The 21,323-nt window shown below is 38.9% G+C and overlaps 1 protein-coding gene and 1 long non-coding RNA gene across 7 annotated transcripts in view; one reads left to right on the top strand and one right to left on the bottom strand.

The window, feature by feature from the left end:
- The window catches only part of MPPED2 (metallophosphoesterase domain containing 2), a 200,408-nt gene that overhangs the window by 70,541 nt on the left and 108,544 nt on the right, over positions 1-21,323 (bottom strand). The window lies entirely within an intron of this gene.
- Positions 12,734-21,103, top strand: LOC121915354. The gene is made up of 3 exons (XR_006100700.1): positions 12,734-13,150; positions 18,899-18,981; positions 20,265-21,103. It is a non-coding gene; the product is annotated as an uncharacterized LOC121915354 (long non-coding RNA).

Genomic DNA, 21,323 nt, shown 5'->3' with positions numbered 1-21,323 from the left:
TTCAACAAAACTCTTCCTCTGGTCACTGATATCTCTGAGAACCAAATCCATTAAGATATTTCTGACCCCTGCTCATGCTCTTTTAACTGTCTGCTCGACAGGAAGGAACTGATAAAAATAGGATTACAATGCCCTTACAGATGAACCAGCAAGAAGGCTGATTGTGATTGATGCCTGAATAAACATACAATAGCAGGCCATATATCTCAACAAGGCTTTGATAGAAATAAAAAAAGAGTGTAGGTTTCATTGCCTAGACTATTCCATTCTTTTCTGAATGAAACACTTGGGAAAGAAGCAATTCAGTACAAAAACCTCACAAGGGAATTCTGGTTTGTTTCTTTCACTGGAAATCAACTAGAGAAACAAATCTACATGCTACAAACTTGCCATTTACATGGCTGTATATCTAAATGTCAATACACAAAAATGACTGAACCTATTTTATTTGAAATGGATTTTAATTATGAGTATGAACGATAGTAACCTAACACTACATTATAACTGCTATGGAAAGCACAGGACATATACAAAAAGCTTTAAATACCTGAGCATCTGGCAAACCTAGACCAATCAGAAAAGTCTAATTGTTGTTTCCATTGCAACAGATTTATTTCACTGATAGAAACATCCTTGAACAGAGTTCCACACAGAACACTCCTTCTAGCAGAAAGGTCAACTTTTTCATATTTTCCTTCCTTGGTAAATCTAAAAATATCACTTTCCTACCAATTGTTCTGGGATGACCTCCAATCCTCCAGGAAAAATATTTTCGGGGCACAGAGGCTTGCTTGAGAAATTCCATCTTTGTGCATCTCCCTGAGATATGTGTGAATCATGTAGCTATCCAACCATATTTAACTCTTCTATAAATGTTGTGACTAAACTCTTCAACCAAAAATCTTATGTCTGTTTTCCCCCCTCATATAGGGCTGAAACAGATGGCCCCTTTGCAGCTTCCGAGTGTGGTGTTTTGATGATGCATGCTCTGAAACCGCTTGGAAGCCGCTGCCCACCCAGAGTGGGCTGGCTTCCTGGGCGCTCCAGGGCCGCAGTGTTTAGACACTATATGCTGCCAGAGTATCATGAAGCCAGCTTCTAGCCACAACGTGGGCAGCAAAGCCAGCTTTTTGCTCTTTGCTGCTCCTTTTTCAGCTGGGTTGAAGGCAGATTGGGGCTGCGGCGTGTGGTTGCTGTGGTCCCAATCAGTCTTCCTAAGGGGCAGCCTGTTTCACTCCATAGTTGCATTTCTTTTAAAAAAGGTAGATGTTTAAATAATATTTTGAAGGATTTTAAAATAAATATTGACTACAATGGAAATAAGATGGAACACTCTTATGAGTAAAAATTCAGGAAAGTGACAAAGACCACAGTTTGGAAAGGTTACTTGGACTACAGTTCCCAGTAATACCTAATAACCTAGTAGACATAATAGCTCAACAAATTACTTTTTCCAAACTCTTAAGACAGAGTGGAAATTATTAACTCATACATGTCTATATTTTCTCTATGGGAAGCTATTGATTCCCAGTAAAAATATGCTATAAAATGGAGTACTGTATGTCTATTAACTGTGATTTAACTTCTATGATGTTCATGGAATCATAAGCAAATTATTTACATTAAACAGAACTCAAATTATCCCTGTATTCTACTTTCATGGTATGTTTCCAGCACTGCTCTTCACAACATAGTAGGTGGTCATCAACACAACTAGAGGAAATAGGGTTTCTGCAAATCAAACCTGAAATTTTGCTTAGATCAAAATATCCAAGGCCGCTTTTATTCAACTAATATTGACACAGTTGGCCAGATAAAGCTGTTTTCTGTGAGGATGCTTTTAGCACAATGTGCAGTCATAAAGCGAAAGACATGTGTTATGACAATTCATGATATAGTGGGAAATGAATTCTATTGTCCTCTTCAATCTAATCTAGCAAATAGATTTTCAGTGTGTTTTTCATCATTTACGTTACATGTTATGTTATCCTGACAAATACTTGCGAATCATAGAACAGTTGGTGTTAACTGTCCTTAAAATGACTTTGACTTATGATCTATGAATGAAAGACCACCAAATTACCTCAGCAGCAGCAGCCCTGCTCAGGTCTTAAGACTCAGGGCTGTAGCTTCCTTCACTGAGTCTATCCATCTGTACTGCCATATTCCTCTCTTCCTACTGCCTTCTACCTTACCAAGCATTATTGTTTTTCCTACTGAGTCAGGTCTTCTCATGATATGTCCGAAGTATGATAGTCTCAGTTAGAGATGGGAAGGCTTGAAAAAAAAAACCCCAAAAAAAAATGAGAGGGGGGGAGGAGAGGCCTTTTTTTTTTTTTTTTTTTCCAAAAAATTTGAAAAATTGAAAAAAGGAAGAAAATCAATTATGCAATGTTTTATTTTAGCATGATGAATAATACCTTTAAGACAAGGTGTTCATATATTCTTCAAATCATTTCTAAAATCTACATACAGTATCAGATTATTCTAATTTCTATGCACTGAGTGAGGAGAAGTACTGGGTGTATTTCTGTGCACTGCGTGAGGAGTCTGTAACATCAGCACCATCACAAAGTTATGGCAACATCTTCAACTAAACAAATACTGAAAGCAACTGCATTCAGAAAATATTCAGTAACTTCATTTCTAGACAAGGTAACGCCTGAAGATCAGGAAAAAAATGATCAGGCTCTAGCAAGAGCAATATATTCTTCTGAAACACCATTTTCAATAACTGAAAATACATACTGGCAGGAAACGCTGAAATTATTAATAACAAATAAGAAAATTTTATTTCCCGCTTCTTCCTTCAGATCAAAGCGGGATTACAACAAGTAAAAATGTCATAAAATACATATAATTCGAAATACATTAATCAAAAGAAGAGATAAAAAGGGAGGGGTTGTTACAGTATTGCTCACAAACATAAGGATCGAGTCATCGTAGTAAGATATTATTCAAAATCAAATTAGAGGAGATCAGTTGGATAGGCCTGCCGGAAGAGATCCGTCTTCAATGCCTTTTTAAAGGCTTCCAAGGAAGTAATCAGATGGATCTCTTCTGCTAAGTTATTCCAAAGTCTGGGGGCCATCACAGAAAATGTTCTACAAGAGGTAGTTTTCAACCTGGTTTTAGGATGTTCTAATATTTTTGTTCCTGATGTCCTGAGAGTGTGGGGTGGATTATGTAGGGAGAGGCGTTCCCTTAAGTAACTTGGGCCCAAGCCATGTAGGGCTTTATAGGTAATAACCAACACTTTGTATTGTATTAAGGCCATCATACCATTTGCCCAGCTGACATTTTTTGAGCAAGCCTCTTTTGGAGTCAGAATGTGAACGTGTAATGGAATCTGTGCAAGGAAAAATTAATGAAGCACTGGGTCTTGCACTACTTACAGATGAATGGAGAAATGTGAGAGGAAAAGGAACGATAAATTTTGTGATAACAACACCTCCACCAGTTTTTTTACAGAAGCATTGAAACAGGAGACAACAGACATACTGCAGAGTATATCAGTTGTAAAGTATGTGTAGCCCTACAGAAGATTGGAAGGAGTAAAGTATTCACTTTGCTGACTGACCATGCCAATAATATGAAAACAACATGGGAGATCATAATGGATAAGTATCCACATATTACTGCAATAGGATGTGCATCACTTGGGCTAAATTTACTTCTTAATTATATTATGAAACTGGACAGCCTTCAAATGAGCTCTAGACAAGTAAAGGAAGTTATAAAACATATAAAAGCTACTCATATTGTAGTTGCACATTTCAAGAAGAAGCAAGAGAGGACAAATGCAAAGAATAAAATAGTGTCACTGAAGCTCTGTAGTAAAACTCATTGAGGTCGAGCTGTGATCTCCTTTGAAAGTTTACTAAAAAATAAAGAACCTCTTCAAGAAACAGTAATAGCTGAAGATCTTAAAGTACCCAGGAGTGTAAGAAACATTGTTCTTGATGAGGATGTCTTCTGGTTTCAGCTGCAGAATTCCCTGATGATGCTAAAGCCAATTTCTGCAGCAATCCCTGCATCTGAATCAGACAGTGCAGTTCTGTCAGGAATTCCTTATCAAACGGCCAAGATAAAAACAGCTGTTTTTGAGAATCTCAGGTTAGAGAAACTTATTTCCATCCGGACAAAACTTTGGTTTTCAGAAATCCATGATTAACTGTGATTATGACAAACGTAACAAAGCAGAAGCAGAGAATGAAACTGATACTGATAACTATAGCTCAGAAAACGAGTCTGATTAAATGTCATGCCTATTCATTCAAAATCATAGTCCCTCCCCCTCCCTTCCACACACTTTCCCCCCTGCAATTATTTTCATGGGAATGGGTGCTTTATGTCTATTTGATACTGTGGAGAGGAAATATAAATAATTCATTTTCTTACTAATGTTGATAATTTCTTCTGAGTTTTGGGGTTGTTGGTTTTTTTGGTCTGTTCCATATAAACTAGCAAAACCAAAGTGCAAGAGATTATTACTCTATGTTTTATAAATAAAATTTTAAAAAAGTAAATTCTATTTGTAGTAATTGTTTGAATATACTGTATTTTAATACACCAATTGTGATAATTCTATGCCAGATCAAATTGTACATAGTCATATTTTATGTTCCTAAACCTCCAATCTGTAAAAAGTGCTAATATTGCATTTTTCAATTTTTCTGAAAATTTCAATTTTTTCACCAAATTTTCCCCCCATGGCTCCAAAATTTCCAGAAATTTTACATTTCTAGTCTCAATTATCTTGGCTTCTAGGGAGAGCTCAGGTTTGATTTACTCTAGAGGACACATTTATTTTTTCTTTTTAGCAGTCTTATTAGACCTCTTCCTCAGCACCACATTTCTAATGAGCTGATTTTCTTTCTATCAGCTTTCTTCCCTGACTACCATTCACAATAATACACAGAAATTGGAAATATAATTGCATGAACAATCCTTACTTTAATATTGAATGATGTATTTCTTCTGGAGCCTGTCTAGTTTTTTTAAGAGCTGCCCTTCCAAAGAAATCTTCATTCTTATTAATAACTGAGCCAAGGTATGGAAAATCGTTAGCTATTTAATATCTTCACCATCTACTTTAAAGCTATATAAATCACTCGTGCTCATTATTTTTGGTAATGTTTAAATGTAAACCTGGCATTGAACTTTCCTCCTTGATTTTTTTTTCAGTAACTGTTCCAAGACTTTGTTATTTTCTGCTAGTATTATGGTGTCATCTCCATATCTTAAATTGCCAATGTTCTTTTTATTTATATTTCCTGCCTCCTTCCTCCAAGTCTAATCCTGCTTTACATGTGATATGTTCAGCATACATGTTAAATAGATAGAATAATAAAATACTCTAGTTTCAGAATAGTTGCCAGGAAACATGTTAATTACAACTCTGAAACTACTCAGTTTGATTAATACTATAACCATTCATTGTGTTACTAAACCAATGTTATAAAATGCTGCAACTTTAGCCATGGAAAAGAAATATGCTTATGGCACAATACAGTAGTGGGGGGAATGTTCTGCCTCACATCACTAGCTGAAAAATAATACAATCACTAGATACCAATGATTCACAAGAGGCTAGCTCTCTTCCAAAGGGAAATTCAGCCTATCTCTATTTTCAATGCAACCACTGTGTAGGCAGGGGAAGCAGGAAAACCAATGCAATATTTGTGTCATTATGATGTGTTTGTGTTTTTTTCAGGCAGCAGTGGCCTTAAGGTTATGATCTAAGCATATAAAGCCAAGAAGATTTTTTGGTGCTGAGAAAAATATCACTCTACTGACATTAAGAGCAAAAGAAAAGCAAACAAAAATTCATGGAAATGTCTTTATTAGTTTTGCCAGTCCTGATGCTTCTAGATCAGTGAAATGAATAAACCAGTAATTCCCCATCTAAACTAATACTTAATTATTTCAAGAGAAGACACACACAACAAGGAACTTATGATTCATGCAGCATATATGAATACAGCCAACACAATCTGATTAGTTTTAAATCATATTATGAAGTCAATGGGCAAAGGAAGCAGAGTAGATGGAATTATGTACTGACTTTAACAAAGCTTCTGATGTGGTACTCAATAGAATTTTATTTCAAAGTTGCCTCTAATTAACTTGATAGCTGAAATGTCACATGAATGGATAAGACATGCAGAAAAAACAGTACAGGGGAGGAAGATGTGTAGTGTACTCTAGGGGGACTGCAACTCATTTAAACAAAATAGAGGACTCAACCTGATCCAGCATCTTTGAAGGATTCTTAACCTGTGTACCCAGACTCCACTTGCAACTTCTACATGCCAACAACCTATGACTGGGTGGTTGGAAACTTGAATGGGCAAAGATTTCTCTGTGTGTACAGCTAGCATCTCTTTTAATAGTTCATTAGGATTTAGATTAATGAACTGGAAGAAAGAAGTAAACAAAGCCATTATTATTTTGAAGTATAAGCTAAGAGGCATGAAAATAAAACCAAATAATACTGAACAAACGTTTAATCATCTGAGCCCTAATAAAATGAAAAGCTAGACAGATATTTAGTGGAAGATGGAATAAAAGATGGTAAAATACACTGTGGTGTTTGCACATAGGGATAATCCAGAATTCTGGGGAAATCCTAGGTAATGATTCACAAATACAGTGCTAATACACACTGATGCATGCTCCTACCAGCTGGACCAGCAAAATTAACCGAGAAAATAAAGGTGTGTTTTATTTGTTAACCTGGACTACTGATTTATCATTGTTTCAACAAGCCAAAATCGAAAGCCAAGGTTGGTAGTTGGTTTTACTTTCCTGGTTTGTTTAGGAACAACCCCTGGAGTCCTGGATTTTTCTAAACTGTGACTTACTGTTATGTGCAAATATCAACCATTGTAAAACAGTTAACTGAAAACTGAAAACCATCTGGTAATGAATGCATGATGTCACATATGCACCAGCTAAAATGATACAGATAAATGCATCCATTCAAAAAGAGGTTCTTATTTTTAAGTGAGCAAGCATGGCATAGTTGTTTGGGTGTTGGACTGTAACTCTGGATTCTGGGTTCAATTGCCTGAAAGAGTCACATGCTCTCAGCCTAAGGTAAAGCAATGGCAAACTTCCTCTGAATAAATCTTGCAAGAAAACCTCCATCACATGTTTGTCTTAGGATCACCATAGGTTGGAAATTAATTGAAGGAACACAACAACATTTATTTTTAATGAGAGAAACCTGTGTTCTATCTTGTGACTTTATTTTAGCTAATAACGGCCCTGTATAGACGGGCCTTTAAGTACATCCTGGCGACGTACTAGGGTTGCCTCGTGGCGTTCTTTATATACACCTCGCAACCCTAGTATGTCACCAGGATGTCAAAATGGTGACGCCCTGTCTATATGGGTGCTGCCATTTTGACGTAACTGTTGCGTCGCGTCCAAACGGTGCGGCCATTACGTCTTGGCACAGCTGCAGGGTGCTTGTGGTGCCCTTTCAGCAGCGCCGGAAGGAGCTCCGTTTTGGAGCTACTTTTGCCGTTTGTGTCACTGGTGCAGCCTTTAAACAGCTGCGCCAGCGACACAAAAGAGAAAGTGGCCCCTTTCTCTCTTTCCCCGCCGCTGTTGGGGTGTCCTTGGGGCATGAAGCCCCAAGGACACCCCTTTCCAGGCCGTGGGGAAGCGGCCTGGAAAAGCAGCAGATCGGGGCCTCCGGGGCTGCCACTGTGGCAGCTCAGGCCCCAATCCATCGGGGAATGGGGCGGTCTGTATCCCACCAATATTATTTCAAGCTTATATCTATCTATAAATTATATCTATAACTTATATCCATGTTATTAAGGTTCATTTTCCAGTACTTGTAGAAACACTTCTTAACGTTTTAAGTGGCAATGATTTAGCTAAAGTAAGAGAAAGAAAATTCGTAGCAATACAGAACAACTGGAATGTCATACTCCAACCTGTAGTGGATCACAATTTTGCTTAATGTATAACATCACCCCATGTATTCAATTTCACAGGAAAAGTGGCCAAGAGGTGCAATCACGATTTCATGCTGCAGGAGTTCTGCATGAGTATCCATCACTTTATATATAAAACAGAATTTGTTGCTGTTTCTGTTATATTTATATCCTGCTTCCCCCCCCCCCCCCCCCCCACACACACACTCTCCCAAAGTTGGATCTCAAAGTGACTTACAATTTAATATATATGGCAGAGTGGGACAATTAATCTTCCTGAAGATAATATGCTAATATTCTGAATGACACAATCAAGAAGACAGAGATTGGCAATTGTCAAGCAAGGCATATATATGTTTGGTGCAATGAAATGTTTTAAAGGTATAAATATTATCATAAGCTGAGAAAGAAATAGAAACATATGCACATAGAAACATATAAAGAGAAAGAGACATATACACAACCATTTCTGGAAAACTGGTGAGAGATATATTAAAACCAAGATAGGTATGTATTCCATGTAAGGAAAGAAAATCCTAGAGCGATTTAAAGGTAGCTTCAGTAATTGGATGCTCAGCAACTCAGGGCATCTAAGTCTGTAAGCATTTGCAAATCACTCTGAGAAACACTGGTGATGAGGTGTGATTATGTCACAGCTGAATTTGGATGGGCATCACCCTCTTCATAAGGGAGTATCATAAGCTCTTATTTGGAGGCCATTTCCTGTCTGAGCATGAGTCCGATTAAAGGCCAGGAACTGTAGGCTGTATATCATGGAAAATTCCTGTCACTAACATTGATTACACAGAGCAACAGTCTCCAGGAGGAAATTACACAGCCTCATTGCTTGAGTTATTTAAAATTAGAATGGACAAGCACTCAAGATGATAGCACTGAGAACAATTCAGCACTTGCAAGACAGCATAATAGGAGTTTTCCATCTCTAATTCCCCAATATGAGCTCAAAAGACAATAAGCAGAGAGAGAACCCTCTGCAAAATTAAATCACTGAGAATCAACCAGAGAATGAAAATTAAATCACAGGAATGTATTTCCCTCTTTATAAGCATTAGCATTAATCTCATGCAAAAGTAAAATATTAGTTAATTTGATTCTCTTTGCCTCCAGACATAGGTCGAAATGAATCAATACAGGAAGAATGATTTGTCTGATAAATGAGGGAAAGAACAGGAAAAAAGGGTTTGTAAGAAAGAAAAGAAATGACCAAGAAGAAAGAAAATATCAGTTTCAAGAGCAACACTCAGGAAACCTGTCTCCCAGTTGTGTGGTAAAAGAGGTACAGCTAGGTTGAAACATAAACATGAAGTCATAAAGTGCTACAGATTATATGCTGCCTATTTTTAATTGTTTGAAAACAGTGCAATGAAAATATTATAATAAGCACGTTCTTTAAACAATTTCAAACTTCCTTGCTTTTTTGGCAACACTGTTGTTCCACCTCCTACACTTCCCAACATAAGCAGTTGGGGTCTTAGGAACTTGATTTCTAGTCATGATGTGGCAACCAATGTTATGACTTCTGGGCTGTATAGATATTTAGTGAAGTCTAATACAAATCCATTTGGGTCTTTTGGAGGAGCAAGCTAATTATTATCAATTAATGTCATGACTCAGCTGATGTCTGAAAGCCATGAGTTTCCTCACTCCAGATATTAGCTGCTTCATTGGCTGGTTTGTGTCAAAGAAAAAGGTGCTGGTATTAGTGTGATGAACTGACTTACAAACCAGCCAATCAGAAGCCAGAGATCCACTAGCCAATCAGGTGCTGGCTGAGGAGTTTAAAGATTTGGCTTGGCAGTGGGTTGAGTCAATTAGGGTTTGGAATCCTGAGGGATGAAGCTGGAGTTCAGTGGGGGAGACAGTTAGGATTAGAGACTGAGGGAACAGTATTTTGATAATAGACCAAGGAAGGGTCTGTTAGGTCCAGAGAGGGACAGTATTAGTTCTGGAGAGTCTAGAGAGGAGAGACTCTGTGTAGCCAGACTCAGAAAGAGGGGTTTGGGTTACATAATTTCTTGAGTGATAGTATAGCCTGTGCGGCTGAGTTATTATTGGAAAGTTAAAACCAGACTTATATATATATGTAACAAAAGAAAACATAGGAACAACTTCATGTCAAAGTTACCTTTGCCTATTCTGTGTTAAAATAAACTTTTATTCTTGTTTAACTATCCACTTGGCCTGTGATTTAACATCCATCCACGCTACTGACCTTTAAAAACCCACATGTGTGTTGGGTCACAAGAATTGTGAGGTGGTGGTGACACATTTAGAGTTGCCATGTCCTGCCTGTAGGTGGGACATTCACGATTTTTGGGTCCTGGAGGCGCCCCTGCCCGGTTTGGCCATGTTGTCCCAGGCCCTTCTGACCCACTGAGCTCTCCCTGGCATTTTATTTTTATTTATTTATTTTTTAATTACTGTACCACCTTGCTGCTGTTTCTGAGGGCTTTCTGGGCCGAGGGTTTCCTTTTGTCTTGACCCCACCCCCACACATGATCAGGGCTGGTGGCACGCGCGCACACAGCCCCCAGGAGTCCTCCTCTGCCAGGAGAAGCTCCTCCATGTGGCTGGAGGAGATGAGGCTTTTGCGCTGGCCTGGCCGAGGCTCTGGAGGCCCATGGCACTGCCAGCCTCCTGGCCTCTCTCCAGGCACTGGATGCAGCCTGGAGAAGAGGGAGAGCCCAGCGACCAGCTGCCCAGCCAGGCCCTCTCTCCACTCCCTCCATCACCTGAGGGGACCATCGAGGCTTCAAGGTGGGTTTGCCTGCTTCAAGTCTTTCCAGGGGATTTCTGTGGCAGAGCAGGGCTTGCCTTTATGGTCTCCAGGGTTAGAGCCCAGTCCCAGCCCAGGATTTCCTCTGCCTCATCTCGGATTCACCCCTTTTCACTCGCTCCTGGAACCTTCTTCCCCTGCGAACAAGAGCCATCACTTCTTTAACCAGCTTCAAAACGGAGTTGAAGAACATCCTGTTCAGAGAAGCTTTCCCTGGCATTGCATAACTGTCACTTGCTATTTGATGTTCTTTTGTTGCCTGTATTGCTATGTATTTTATATGTACAGTGGATCCTTGTTATACGCTGGGGTTTGGTTCCAAGATCCCCCGTGTATAACAAAATCCGTGTATGCTCAAGTCCCATTAAGTATAATGACATAGCAAAATGGTGTCCCTAATAAAAAATGGAACATCAAGGTAAATTTATACTTTTTTGGAACATTTTCAACCGTGTATGCTTGAATCCGTGTATAAAAAATCCGTGTATAAGAAGGACCAACTGTATTATCCTACTAGTGAGGCAGGCTAACTCCAACAGGTCTCCCTGGAAGAAGATTAACCATCCATTATGAAACCAAGCCCTCCCTCCAGTCCACATGCCTTGGTCTAGGCTTTGGAGGTAGAGAGGAACTGCTAGCCCTCATCCCCTTCCCCTCCACCACTCGCTTCTCATTTTGTGTCATGTCTTTTTAAATTGTAAGCCTGAGGGCAGGGAACCGTCCAATTAAAAAGATTGTATGTACAGCGCTGTGTAAATTTACAGCGCTTTATAAAGGTTAATAATAATAATAATAATAATAATACACACTTGGTCTCCTCCTCTCCTTCGTTTTTCTCCTCCTTCTCTTCCTCCTTTTTCTCCTCCTTCTCTTCCTCCTCCCCTTTGCCTTTCTTCTCCCCTTCCTCGTCTCCTTCAGTTCCCCTTTTCCCTTTTTTCTCCTCCTCCTCCTCCTCCTCCTCTCCTTCTGTGCCCATTCTTATTTCTCCACCATCAACTGGGCCTCTTTCTGAGGTGGGAGAGTGTAGTTTGCCCTATAATTTTTTTGGGGGTGGATGCTTGTTTAGAGAGTCTTTGCTCTGGCCTCTTTCTGAGGTGGGAAAGTGTAGTTTGCCCTAGGGATTTTTGGGGGGTGGATGCTTGTTCAGAGGGGGGTTGCCTTCACCTTCCCTTAAAGCTGAGGGAGTGTGACTATTCCAGTTGGGATTTTTTATGTCCAAAGAAGGAAGCCTGGTTCTCCTCCAGTGCTGCCTCAGATGCAGAGGTCCTCCAAAATCTCTATGTCTTTAGATTTTATTATTAATATTATTACAGCGCACCCGTGCCATACGCGGGCGCGCTTTACGCGGCTTGAGCATACGCGCTCAAGCCGCAGGGCGGAAGGGGCGGCGCGTCCCATTCAATTGCATGGGCATGCGCACCGCCGCACCGCCGTGCTTGAGTATAGGCGGAATTCGCATTACGCGGAGGGATCCGGAATGGATCCCCGTGTAAATCGAGGGCCCACTGTATTACTAACTGAAAGAAAGAAGTTGGCAGCATGAGCTTTCCTAAAATCTGCTTCCTTAGATGCATTTAGTCTCAGAGGTGCAGCAAGATCTCTTTCATATAAGGATTTTTATTAATCTTTTTAAATTATTAATTAAAATTTTTGACTTTCAGTTGGTTATGTCCTCCATTTTTCTGGAATGTCCTATATTTTGGGGTAAAATTTTGTCCTACATTGTCCTACATTTTTTACATGTTGTCCCAGTTTGGTGGTTGAGAATTATGGCAACCCTAGACACATTACAACTCAAGAGCCAAAAAGCATTCTGTAGAAGCCATTTTACATGTTTCTAAACCTGGAGTTAACTGAAAAGCAAATTCAGTTACAACACACTTGGCAGGAATTATGCCTGGATTGTGTCAAAGAAAAGGGTGCTGGTATTAGATTGCTATTTAACTGTTCTGTAAGACATGAAAGGTCAACATGGACAAAGGGCAACCCAATGAAGCAGATAATATCTGGAGTGAGGAAACTCATGGCTTTCAGACATCAGCTGAGTCATGACATTAATTGATAATAATTAGCTTGCTCCTCCAAAAGACCCAAATGGATTTGTATTAGACTTCACTAAATATCTATACAGCCCAGAAGTCATAACATTGGTTGCCACATCATGACTAGAAATCAATTTCTGGAGACCAGCAGGGAAAGCTACAGGATTCACAATTTTAAAGACAAACATTAGCAACAAAAGAAGGCAACAACAGTACTATATGTACTATAACCCAATGCCATGAACAGTCAGGCACAGATGAAGAGACACACATCAAGTGAAATTTGGTCACTTCAAAACTCTCTCATCAGGCAGCAGGAGGTGCATAGAGAATACAGTGACTTTACTTCTGAGAGGCAGGTAGTAAGAAAACTTACATTTCATACGCTGCCATATAGTTAACTCTACTGTATCTATAGCTGTAGCTATTATAGCTATTGCCATCTGAGAGAGAGAGAGGAGAGAGAGGGAGGGAGGGAGTGGAGGACCCAAACTGTAACCCATAAAATATATCAACTATTCAAAGGCTGTAAAAACAGGACTTCTAATTCTGGACTCCCCATCCATTATAGTCAGTGGCTAATTATTGAACAGGAACCATGGTGTCTATCATTTTTTGGGAACTGAAGTCCAAGAAGTAATCTTTTCTAAGTTATGATATCCATAATTGAAGTGAACTTTCTTCTTTCCAAAAGTTTTAACATATTTTCCTATTCACTTGCTTCTCAGAAAGGCAGGAATTCTGTCTTGCACCCTCCTCACCCACAATTTTTGGCCTGTGAATTAGAACAACTTTGCTAGCATTTACTTTCTGTTTTCTACAGTTGTGGCTTGTCATTTGTTTTTGTTGTTGTGTGCCTTCAAGGCATTTCTGACTTATGGAGACACTCTGATGAGGTTTTCTTGGCAAGTTTTGTTCAGAGGATGTTTGCCATTGTCTTCCCCTGAGGCTGAGAGAATGTGACTTGCCCAAGGCCACCCAGTGGATTTCATGGTCGAGCTGGGAATACAACCTTGGCCTCCAGAGTCATAATCCAACACTCAAACCACTATGCCACACTGGCTCTGTTTGGAATAAAGTTTTGGGTTTTTGTTTTGTTTTGTTTGCATATGTAATGATGTCATTTATTATATATGCAAAAAAAAAACTGATTCCAGAAAGCACATTAGGTTCAAACCAAACAGCCACAAACTATGACTTATGAAGCTAGCTTCATTAATTAATCAGAGTTTCTATTAAATGAACATCTTCACTTAATATGTAATAAAAAGACATTGCTAAACGTAACTGCAGGAGGTGCTGCAGAAGACCTTCTAGTATATAAGGCAGGGGAGCATTGTGTGATGCTAAAATCTAACTTAGGCTCCTTCTTGTCCATGCACTTAACACTGACGAGACTGTGCCTTTACATTAATATAAACCAGGTTAGTGTTTACATCGTGCAGGTAATATACTACCTAATAAATATTCAGTAATAAAACTAGATATTTAATTGGTCTGCATTTGCCTTTTCTAGTTTTTGATAATACAGAATCAAAAAATGTTTTCAGTACTTGCTATTTTTATATTGTCCCTCAGTCTCATATCATAGAATCATAGAATTGTTGGAAGAAACCACAAGGGCCATCCAGTCGAAACCCCTGCCATGCAGGAAATTTCAATCAAAGCATCCCCGACAGATGGCCATCCAGCCTCTGCTTAAAGACCTCCAAAGAAGGAGACTCCACTACACTCCGAGGGAGTGTGTTCCACTGTCGAACAGCCCTTACTGTCAGGAACTTCCTCCTAATGTTGAGGTGGAATCTCTTTTCCTGGAGCTTGCATCCATTGTTCTGGGTCCTCTGGAGAAGCAGAAAACAAGCTTGTTCCCTCCTCAATATGACATCCCTTCAAATATTTAAACAGGGCTATCATATCACCTCTTAACCTTCTTTTCTCCAGGCTAAATATCCCCAGGTCCTTAAGTCATTCCTCATAGGATATGGTTTCCAGACCCTTCACAATTTTAGTCGTCCTCCTTTGGACATGCTCCAGTTTCTCAATGTCCTTTTTAAATTGTGGTGCCCAGAACTGAACACAATATTCCAGGTGGGGCCTGACCAGAGCAGAATATAGTGGCACTATTACTTCTCTTGATCTATTCTAGACACTGTACTTTAATTGATGCAGCCTAAAATTGCATTGGCCTTTTTAGCTGCCCAGCATAATCACTGTTGACTCATGTTCAACTTGTGGTCTACATGGACTCCTAGATCCCTTTCACACGTAGTTTCATTCAGCCAGGTGTCCCCCATCCTATATCTGTGCATTTTATTTTTCTGCCCCAAGTGCAGTATCTTACATTTCTCTGTGTTGAATTTCATTTTGTTAGCTTTGGCCCAGCTTTCTAGTCTATTCAGATCATTTTGAATTTTGATCCTGTTCTCTGGAGTATTAGCTATTCCTCCTAATTTGGTGTCATATGCAAATTTGATGAGCATGCCCCCAATTCTGTCATCCAAGTCACTGATAAAGATGTTGAATAACACTAGGCCCAGGGCAGACCCTTGTGGGACCCCACTGGTCACTTCTCTCCAGGATGAAAAGGAGCCATTGTTGAGCACCCTTTGGATTCGTCCCATCAACCAATTACAAATCCATGTAACAGTTCCTTTGTCTAGCCCACATTTTACAAGCTTGTTTTCAAGAATGTCATGGGAAACCTTGTCAAAGGCCTTACTGAAATCAAGATATACTATATCCACAGCATTCCCTTCATCTACCAAGCTGGTAATTTTATCAAAGAAAGAGATTAGATTTGTCTGGCATGACTTGTTTCTCTGAAACCCGTGTTGACTTTTTGGGATTACGTTATTGCCTTCTAGATGTTCACAGACTCTCTGTTTAATGAATTGCTCTAGAATCTTTCCTGGTATAGATGTCAGACTAATGGACGTTTTATAAATTTTGTTGGGATCTTTTTTTTCCCCTTTTTTGAAGATGGGGACAACGTTTGCCCTCTCCCGTCTTGCTGAGACTCCTCCTGTTCTCCAAGAGTTTTCAAAGCTTATGTGCCAATGTGCTCCGCTATTACACAGTTCTTTTAATACCCTTGATGTAGTTCATCTAGTCCTGGAGACTTAAATTCATTTAGATTAGCAAGGTATTCCTCTACTATCTCTTTAATTATTCTGTACTTAAATTCCCCATATCTGTCCTCTGCTCTATTATCTTCAAGTTGAGCACCCTTTCCCTTTTCTGAGAAGATTGAGGCAAAGAGGTTTTTGAGTAATTCTGCTTTTTCTCTGTCTTCTGTTAGCATTTTGCCACCTTTTCCACGTAGTGGCCCTACCATTTTTTTGCTGCGGACATATCCAAAAAAGCCCTTTTTATTGTTCTTAATCTCTCTAGCAAGCCTGAGTTCATTCTGCTCCTTAGTTTTCTGACTTTACCCCTACAAATGCCTGCTATTTCTTTGAATTCCTTTTTCTTGATTTCCCCCTTTTTCCATTTCTTATACATGTTCCGTTTAAAACTTAGCTCGGTTGAAAGTTCCTTAGTCATCCATCCTGGTTTCTTGAGACACCTCCCATTTTTCTTCCTCATTGGAACTGTTTCAAATTGTGCCTTCAGTATCTCCCTTTTGAGAAACTTGAACTCCCTTCTCTTTTAGTATTCCTGACCATGGGATCACCTCTAGTATTTCTCTAAGTTTACTAAAATCTGCTCTCCTAAAGTCTAGAACGTGTGTCTGATTATGCCTGGCTTCTCTTTTCCACTCTACAGCATACACGCTCAAGCCGCAGGGAGCACGCGAGGCGCAAGGGGCGGCACATCCCATTCAAATGAATGGGGCTTGAGCATAGGCAGAATTCACCTTACGCGGGGGGGGAGTCCGGAACGGATCCCCCGCGTAAGGCGCGTTTCCACTGTATAACAAACTCAGGGAGAACATGGTCACTTCCACCTAATGATCCCACCACTTGCACCCCATTAACCAAGTCATCCTTGTTGGTTAGGATCAGATCTAAAATAGCTGACCCCCTTGTCCACTCTCTCTCTCTACTTAGCTTATGTTATATAAAATAAAACAAAAATATGTACTTCTTCTTCAACTCCAACAATTTCAGTTTGTGAACATTTGTTTTGAAATACTACCTTACTTCCTACTACAAAGTAATTTATTTATACTGTGTATTTTTAAAATGATAATGCTTGGCAATCATTTAAGAAATGAAAATAACTGTAATTAACAAATGTGAGGTATGTGACTACATGTTCTGGTAAAGCAGCAAATTGAAACCACTTGCAAGAGTCTCAACTGAGGAATGAAATTATTGGAACCGAGACAGGCTTTTGAAACCACACAAAAAGTGTTCCCTGTTCTGTGCCTTGGTGAAATAATTCACCAAGAATAAACCTAAGATTTGGCCTGCTGTTGTATCTTAAATGAACAGGCACCTCAAACATATAAACTACTACAAATAAATTTATTTTATCTGGAAAACTCAAACATGCTTTGTAATTTTTTACAGGAAAATTTCCTTTTCAAATGGCTTTTGTTATCATTGTCATTGATTTTGTTAAGTACTATCCAAATATTCTTGGGAAACAGAAGCCTTTGATCAACAGCTTAGACAACAAAACCATTCATTTTCTGAACAGCCTATGCACTTTCTAAAGAAATTAGGAGCACAATATACACAGAATAAAGTGAATGCACTGACATATTCAGTACAAACTAAAGAGTTCTACATTCACAAGTAATAAAATGTAAATAAAACTGTGCGCAGTTATGAACAACTACATCTTTGGCAGCTGCTTACACAGAAACATTACTACGAAGCAATAATGTTGCAGCCCACATCTGTTCAGCAGGTATATATGGAATCAAATCAAAACAAAACAAGACCACAACCTATGAAATAGCAAAGCAGGGGAGTCGAGATAGAAATTCAAAAGTGGATGAAACAGTTTATTGCGTTTTCTAAAAATACCAACACATAAATATTTCAGCATGCAGCCTTTGTCTGGCATATTTTCTTTCAAATGACATTTATTCAACCACTGGTCAACACTCAACATTGCCTGACAGATTTCACTCACTAAATATTATTTTTCTTTCCCTTATTGAAGACCCTGAAAAATGCTCTAGAGGATATTCTGATTCTCCAAAGCATATAGTGTGGGTCAATCACCTCTTCCTGTATTCCACTGACAGAAAACTTTGGATTGTCAGGAGAAAATAGTGGATTTCACCCACGGCTAGAAATCCTCCTCCTCCTCCTCACACCACCATCATCACATCCTTTTTTATTTCTCCCCTTGTCATTCTTCCGCTATCACCATTTAAGCAAAACAGCCATTGCACACAGTGCTTCCTGACAATTACTCCAGTCTAGCAACTGGTACCAGGCATCTAAGCCAGAACTCTGCATAGGGCTGGGTCAATGGACATCTCCACCCCATTAATTCCAATGAAGAAAATAAAACCACCACACATACATGTACTACTTTGTATCTGTGGATCCCTTAACGATCCTGCTACTGAAAGAAAAAGAGCAGCAATTAGGTGCAAGGAACAGCAGAGAGTCCACAAAACTATAGATCAGGTTGAATGCCTGGTTTTAAAAAAGACATATTTATTATTTCTAATTTCTTCTCATTTTCAAATAAACAAAAGAATGGTTAAATCAGAAGTGAAGTTATCTCAGCAAGATTTAAAAGGAATCAGTGGCATTCCCAAAGAGGTAAAAATGTCAATAAACCTTTGTAATTTTAGACCTTGGGGAATAACATTCTTCAGTTTTATAATGAGAGGGCTGAGGGACAACTGCCAAGAAAAATGAAACAAGAGCCTATGCCTTTAAACACCACTATGTTATGCAGTGTATGCACATTTGTTTAACATAGAGACACAAGACCATATTCTTTCCCAATGCTCTCCCCCCCCCCCCCCCCCAAACTGCTGGTTTTTACTAAAGAACGCCAGTATTCCTGACAAAGCTGTACAGAACCAAATTATTCTCACCCTTCATCCCACCCCCTACTTTCAGTACTAACAGGCATGAAAAACTTTTATTGCTGAACAGGGTGATTTCCGTTTCTTTCTTTCTTTTTTTTTAAAGGCCTCAGTTAATTACCAAGTAAGAGTATGAAAATAAAAGAAATGAGACCCATTCTCCCCATCAGTATATCTGAAGCCTATCATGTAAGTTGCCAATTGGTTTTTCTAATCCTACCAACTCAATATCTGCTGTTAATTTGTTCACTATTTCAAGAACACGAAGACTGTCAGCAAAATCCATGATGCATTACACAACTTATAATTGGAAAAAAACGTCTGATGCTTTTCTGACAATATAAAGGCAAAGTATGAAAGCAATGGAAAGCAGTAACAACTTTATGGCTATTTGTACTAAAATATAATAGATGCAGTAAGGGGGAAAACACTCTTGCTTCACCCCTTATTGTGGAAGGAGGGGGGTTGTGAATAATTATGACAAATGGTTGAGTGAAACCTACCATTTTAGAACAAATTATAAAGAAAATAAAAGATGGTGAGAGAGAAAACAAATGTTTCTTGATAGCATTACAAACTCAGGTGCGAATTCCTTAAACCAGCAATTCCAAATTTTTACAAATTAATACAGTACTTTCTTTTTGGTGGAGGATGCACTTTCACTATTGAAAGCTTCAGTTTCCCAGAGGTGAATTGCAATGAGTTGTTTGTTCCTGACCTTTTGAACACCCAACAGATTACATTCCTGGGAGGGGGTGGAGAAGGCCTACCAACATTTACTGAAAGCATCTTTTTATTTCTATTCTCAAGACCTGAATGAGATAAACTTGACAAAAGTGGCACAGGATGTTCCTGAACAATGCCCCTATTTTTGTTCAGAAGAATGGAGGTGTCCCCCCTTCCGCTCAGGTGCTAAAAAGCCATAGAAGATTTTTTAAATATGCTAGTCCTCTCTTTGTAGCTAGTGAATTGCGGCGGGGGGGGGGGGGATCATAATATCTTTTTATTGACATTGTTGAAGTACTGGTGGCAGCTAAAAGTAATATCAAAAGTATTTTGCAAGCTGGAAAAAGAGGAATGATCCAAGAGAAGGAAATGCTGATATCAGTCTTAAAGAAATATACTGGCTTTATATTCCACGAATGCTCCAATCCTATGCATACAAATGAAAGGAAGTCCCACCAATTTTGTTTTATTAAACAGATACAGGATTTCAGTGGAGAGGTACATAGCAAGAGGGTAGATTTATTGAAAAAGGACTAGGGCAATGTATCTTACTATATTCATAACTGAAGATGCTCAGATTGCCTAGGGCAAAACAAAAAGGCCCAAAGCAGCACTTTTAGTATATACATCATAGTAACTCGTTGGGTGCACTTTGGACTGTCTAAAATGTTTAACTGGTTTAAAATGCAGCTGCTTGAATTATGATCATCTACTTTGCAACTCAATGGTTACTAATTATTTTTCAGGATTCAGTGCAACATGCAGGAGCCATAGGATTAAAGAAAACACTTCTCTTATGAGCATCTGAAATACTTTTCTTCTACTCCTGATATCCCTTTCCTGGGTCTTTTTGAATCTGCATACATGGCAGTAGATATGAGAGGTTTCACCTGAAGTTCTCATGGTTTGGAATTTATGTAATATAAGAACAGACAATATTTGGGGTTTTTTAAGTATTGATTAGTTAGGGTTTTTTCTTTTCTTTTTAAGAGAGACATTTCAAATAGTAATACTGTGGTTATCTATTTAAATGTGTTTTGGTTTATTTACAATCTGTCCTGAAGAAGGTGTGCTAGACTTTTCCAAAATGCATGAAGCATTTTAATAAATAAAGGCCACATTTTATCATTTTTATTTGTATTATTTTATTTATTTATATGCCACCTTTCTCCTAACCCAATGCAGCTCACAAAAAAATTTCCCTACTGTTCCCTACACCTTTTCTTCTCCTTTAATAATGCCCCCAGAATGGTATGTTTTGTGCATCACTGCTTTTAGGCAGACACCAAAAGGAATTTTATTTCAAAATACCACTTTTAATAAATGTGCACATGTTGATTTAACATGTAATATTTACATAAAGTTTATTAATAAGCCACCTTGATAACTTTTTTAGATGAAAGGTGCTACAGAACTATAATAATAAATACATTAAATGCATCTTCTTTCCTCTTCTCAGGCCATCTCAGCTACCTAGAAGCTAGCTGTCTGGCTTCTGTGAAACACAGTAAAATGAGGAACCTGGGAAGAAGGAAACTTAGCTCCATCCCTTAATTCATTACATGTGAAGTATAGTACTGAAATGTTCAGCATGGAAGTTTTGTCTGTGATTAGTGTTTGACCATCTGTACTGTATAGGGAGCTTTGGATCTGAGATGTAGGTCCAAACACTGCTTTAAGAGCTTAATAAAATCCTTTGGAATCACCCGGATCTGCACAACGTTGTATCTTTTCTGCTAAATTGATCCACCACTTGCTCTGAATGTCTCGGAGTTTTTAGTGCCAACTGAGTAGTCCAAGCCTCA

The sequence above is a fragment of the Sceloporus undulatus genome, chromosome 1, assembly GCF_019175285.1.
Source record: "Sceloporus undulatus isolate JIND9_A2432 ecotype Alabama chromosome 1, SceUnd_v1.1, whole genome shotgun sequence".
Taxonomy (NCBI): Eukaryota; Metazoa; Chordata; class Lepidosauria; order Squamata; family Phrynosomatidae; genus Sceloporus; species Sceloporus undulatus.
Note: the sequence above shows the minus strand (reverse complement) of the source record. Positions and strands in the feature narration are given on the sequence as shown.